Source organism: Tupaia chinensis, unplaced genomic scaffold (genome assembly GCF_000334495.1).
Source record: "Tupaia chinensis unplaced genomic scaffold, TupChi_1.0 Scaffold146346_2, whole genome shotgun sequence".
Classification (NCBI taxonomy): Eukaryota; Metazoa; Chordata; class Mammalia; order Scandentia; family Tupaiidae; genus Tupaia; species Tupaia belangeri.
Window position 1 is genome coordinate 1,146,275 of NW_006206203.1, and position 5,820 is coordinate 1,152,094.

General features: G+C 38.2%; 1 pseudogene; it reads left to right on the forward strand.

The window, feature by feature from the left end:
- Positions 1-1,673: 1,673 nt before the first annotated feature.
- LOC102494791 (S-phase kinase-associated protein 1 pseudogene) lies at positions 1,674-2,292 on the forward strand (annotated as a pseudogene).
- The last annotated feature ends 3,528 nt before the right edge of the window (positions 2,293-5,820 follow it).

The following is a 5,820-nucleotide window of genomic DNA, read 5'->3' on the forward strand; positions in this document are numbered from 1 at the left end:
ATAGTGCCATCATTCCCTCAGTTCATGATACAGAAGGTAATTATAATTTAGTGTTCTATTTTTCTTAACTCACCCTAGCAAGTCAATATTCTCTTTTTAATATCTCCCATATTTGTTAAGTTGTCTATATCTCTTCTCCAGCACTCCAGTACTGAACTCTAGAATGCTATCAGCTTTTGCTTTTTAGCTAAGATGGCACTGAAAGCAAAGAAGGAAGCTCCTGCCTTTCCCAAAGCTAAAGCTGAAGTGAAAGCTTTGAAGGCCAAGAAGGCAGTGCTGAAAGGTATCCACAGTCACACACACAAAAAAAGATCCGTACATCACCCACCTTCTGGAAGCCCAAGGCAGCCTAAATATCCTCAGAAGAGCACCCCCAGGAGAAATAAAGTTGACCACTATGCCATCATCAAGTTCCGCCTGGCAACCGAGTCTGCCATGAAGACAGAAGACAGCAACTGTGTTCATTGTGGATGTCAAGGCCAACAAGCTCCAGATCAAACAGGCTGTGAAGAAGCTCTATGATATTCATGTGGCCAAGGTCAAAACTCTAATCAGGCTGATGGAGAGAAGGAGGCATATGTGTGACTGGCTCCCGATTATGATGCTTTGGATTTTGCCAACAAAATTGAATCATCTAAAGCAAGTCCAGCTGGCTAATTCTAAACACACATTTTTCCACCATTAAAAAAAAAAAAGAATGCTATCAGCTTTTATCAGATTTATTTGAGCTTCTGTGAATAGTCTTCTTACCTCTAGACTGTCCTCATTTCAAATCATTTCTCACACTAAAGGCAGAAGGAACTTCATGTTTTAAATTTTTTCAGATTTTTGCTGTAGGGTATTTGCACTTGCCAGAGAGGAACGGAGACAGAAAGGGAGGGAAAGTGAGAAGTCATCCTACAAGGAGATGGTCACACTGCAGTTCCTTTTCCTCCCTTCTCCCCTCTGGATTTTCAGCATGTGTGGGCACACACCTGGCATGTTTTTCTTTTTCTTTTTTAAGAATTACTTTAGTTAACTTTATTTACTTATTTTAATTTAACCAGAGAGGGACTGAGTGAGAAAGAGGGCAAGTGAGAAAACAAGCTGCCAGGTCTGGGACTCGAACCATGTTCAGCCATGTGGGAGTCCAGTGCCCTTAATCACCACACCACATGCCGGCCCCAACGTAGCATGTTTTTCAAGCCACTGGGTCTGGGATGTGAACTGCACAGTTGGCTGTATGGGATCCAATGCTCTTACCACCAAGCCACTTGCTGGCCCCCAGAGTGAATTTTTAATGGTCAGATCAGATTATACTGTGCTTGAATCAACAACATATATACATAAAGTGGAACAAATCAGACAAAATAATATAGACCTTGTGCAAGAATGAATTAAAATTTTGGGGCCAGCAGGTGGAGTAGTGGTTAAAGGCAATGGATCCCCATATGGTTGACTATGGTTCAAGTCCTGCACCTGGCAGCTTGCTTTCTCCCCTTCTCTCTTTCTCTATCTCTCTCTGGTCACGTTAAAAAAAAAATAAATTGAAATAAATAAATAAATACATTTTTAAAAGAATGAATTAAAATGTTCAAAGTAGAGTGGCCTGTCCTCCACCTTTCGTTATCATTTGCTAACACTGGTCCATTCTCAATAGCCTCTGGCATGCCATCTCCTTGAGGCCAAGCACCATGCTTTCAATTAATTTGCAGAGTTCTGATGGAGAGATCAGGAGTTGATCTGAAGTTTGAAATTGAATTGGAAATTGCCCAACAATCTGTGACTATCGAAACCAGGTAAATAGATTTGGGAATGGATGATGAAGGAGACAATGACCCAGTTCCTCTATCAAATGTTAATGCAACAGTATTTGAAAAGGTCATTCTATGGTGTACCCACCACAAGGATGACCCTTCTCCTCCTGAAGATGATGAGAACAAAGAAAAGCAAATACGTGGTATTCCTGTTTGGGACCAAGAATTTCTGAAAGGTGACCAAGGGACACTTTTTGAACTTATCCTGGCTGCAAGCCACTTAGACATCAAAGGTTTGCTTGATGTTACACGTGAAATTGTGGCCAATATGACCAAGGGAAAAACTTCTGAGGAGAGTTGCAAGACCTTTAATATCAAAAATTATTTTACTGAAGAGGAAGCCCAGGTGTACAAAAAGAGCCAGTGGTGTGAAGAGAAGCGAAGTGCTGCTTCTGACAGTGTAACACTAGGGATTGGTTCATATACTAGTTGCACTGCTCTGTTTATAGTTGTTAATATTAGACAACAATACATAAATGCAAATCAATTGTATTAGCAGAATAGTGTCCTCATTGCATGTGTAGTTTGACCACAGATTTCAAACCTATGACTGAGTTTCTTCCAGTATGATTGAAAGACTGTTTTTGTTTTTTTCTCCGAATAAAATTGAACTGCGAGTTCTCTGTAGAAAGTGGTATTTTGGGCTTTTCTTCTTTTTATAAAGCCATTTCTGGGAACCATGTAGGTTAAGGTGCTGAACACTCCCACATGGTTGTCTATGGTTCAGGTCCTGGACTTGGTGGCTTGCTTTCTCACCCCTCGCCCACCATCTCTCTCTGGTCAAATTAAAATAAATGAATGAATAAGTACAATTAAATAAATCATTCTTTTAAAAAAAATGCTGATTCTACCTAGTTGATTGCCCAGTTAACTTTGGTGAACTTTTAAAAGTTGTCTTTGTAAATAAAGCAACTTGCAAAAAGTTTTCTGAGATAAAATTAACAAAATATAATCTTTATTCATGAGGTGGAAACTGGAAGAGGGCTATTGAGTATTCTGAGTGAAGTTATTAGGATGTCTTCCAACCCTCTAAAACAAAGGATTACCAATATCACTGCACTGGTAGTGATTAGCATGTAGGGGGGGGCCTCCCTTCATTGGATCTGAGGAGTTGGTTTCTTTGTTTTTAATTCTGTCAGCTTCAACTATATTGCCTACAGACTTAGCTACTTCCCAGCGTGTGGTTGGTTGGTTTGTTCTTGTTTTTAAAAACTGTAACTAGACAGTTTGTTGGTGTTTCAACTTAAAAAGACATTTAACCTTAGAAAAAAAAAGTTGGTAAAATATTCCATGTTATTTTTCTGGGTTGGTGAGCATACAGTGTATGAAGATGCAATTTACATGACAATAAAGCACAAATAAAAGGGAAGGGAATGGAGTCAGATAAGTACAAAATTTTCATTTACTACTGTATATTACTCTGTATTAATATAAACTAGATTGTTGTAAGTTAAGATGTAATTGTAGGCCAGCAGGTGGTGTGGTAGTTGCACTAGACTCCCACATGGCCAACTGCAGATCGAGTCCTGGACCTGGCAGCCTGCTTTCTCTCTCTCTCTCTCTCTCTCCCTGGTGAGTGTACCTACTCTATAGTAAATTTTAAAATAATGTTAATAGTAAAAATACTAAACAAAATAAAATAATTCTTAAAAAAAATTTAATTGTAATCTTCATGGAAACTTATGATATTTAATTTTGTAAGTCAGTTTGGACCAAAGGACGCCCAGATAGCTAGTGAAGTATTACAAGATAACTGGTAAAGGATTACTTCTGGGCGTATCTGTGAAGGTATTTCCTAAAGAGGCTAACATTTGAATCAGGCGAATGGGCAAAAAAGGATTGACTCTCATCTATGTGGGTGGGCATCGTTCAGTCTGAGGGCATGAATAACATAAAAGCAGAGGAATGATCAATTCTCTGTCTTTCTCTTCTTAAACTGGGACATCCATCTTCTCTTGGCCTCAGATATCAAAGCTTCTCAGTTCTTTGGATTCCAGTACTCACCCCAGGATACCCTCCTTCACCCAGGTTCTCAGAGATGGGAGTTACATCAGCACACTTCCCCACATGCAGGTTTCAGGATTGGGAGGTACACCATCAGCTTGGATTTGAACTGGGATTGAAATCCATCCTTGGCTTTCCCAGCTCTCCAGCTTGTATGTAGCGTATCATGGAAACTCTCAGCCTCCACAATTCCTTGAACCAATTCCTCCTAAATATTTATATATATCCTATTGGTTCTGCTTCTCTAGAGAACCCAGACTGGAACAGTATCACTAAAAAAAAAAAAAAAAAAAAACCTAAAAATATAGTTTTTAAAAAAGGAATTGAAATAGTGGACTAGAAATTATAAAAATTATCTTTTTTTTTTTTTTAGAGAGGTTTTTGCTATAGGGCATATGCACTCACCAAGAAGCAGAGAGAGAGACAAAAAGAAAGTGAGAAATCGCTCCACAGGGACGAAGGACACAGTCTTGTCTCCTTCATTCTCTTCTTGGGATTTTGGGCATGCATGCGCACATGCCCTGCATGAGTTTCAAGCCTCTGGATCTTGGGCTCAAACTGCAGTTAGTCATCTGGAAGTCCATTGCCTTAACCACTACACCACCTGCTGGCCCCTAGAAATTCTCTTCTTTTATTATTTTTTTTTTTTTTAGAAATTATTTTATTTAACATTATTTATTTATTTATTTACTTATTTTAATTTGACCAGAGAGGGACAGAGTGAGAAGGAGAGCGAGAGAGAGAGGGAAAGTGAGAAAGCAAGCTGTCTGGCCCAGGACTTGAACCATGATAAGCCATGTGAGTGTCCAGCACCCTTATCCTCCACACCATCTGCCAGCCATGAAATTCTCTTCTTAAGAAGAGTAGGCAGTAAAGTAAGGAAGGAGAGGTCAAAAAGACATAAGACATACAGAAGACAAACAGAAAAATGGCAAATGTAAACACTAACTTATCAGCATTTTTATTAGGTATAAGTGGGTTGAACACTTGAATTATAAAACAGATATTAGCAGAACAGGTTTTAAAAACAAGATCCAACACATGCTGTCAAAAAGAGACACTTTAAAGATATAATGGTGCTGAAAGTAAAAGCATGGGAAAAGATGTATCAAGTAAGTAGTAACCAACAGAGACCAAAAATTACTGTACTAATATCAGACTTGATACTCTTTAAGGAAAAAAAAAAAAGTGTTACTAGAGACTGAAGACATTTAATAAGGAGTAAAGAGCTAATCCAGAGATCACCAGGTGGCATGGTAGTTAAGATACTAGACTTAACTACCACATGCCTGTCCATGGTGCAAAGACTGAACCTGGTTACTTGAAAATCTTGCCAAGCACATGTGTGTGCATGCCCAAAATCCCAAGAAGAGAAGAGAGGAGAAGGGATTATGATGTGGCCATCCCCTCTGAGAGGTGATTTCTCACTTTCCCTCTTTCTGTCTCTGTCTCTCTCCAGTTGAGTGCACACGCCCTGTGCCAAAAACAAACAAACAAAGCAGAGTTAATTCATCAGGAAGACATAAGAATTATAAACATATATGCACCTGACAACCCTAACTTAAGAAACAAAAATTAACAGAATTGAAGGAGAAAATAAGCAATTTAACATTAATAGTTGGCAACTTCAATACCCCACTTCCAATAAGGGATAGAATAACTAAATAGAAAATCTTCAAGGAAATGAAAGAATTGAACAACACTATAATCCAATTAACAGAAATCTAGAGAGCACTTTATTCATCTATAGAATACACATTCTTCTCAAGTATATGTGAAACATTTACCAGAATAAAATATATGTTAGGGCATAAAACAAGTTTCAATAATTTGTTTAAGTAATCAAACACATCTTTATTAATCAAAATAGAAACCACTACAATCAAAACATTTTTGTCAACAAGAAATAAACTCGTTATTTCTATAGTGTAAAAATCCATGTTTCAGGATTCTGCAAACTCTTGGAAAGCATCTTTTGAATCCAACTGATTGTGGAAGCATTTTTCCTGCAAAAAGTTGT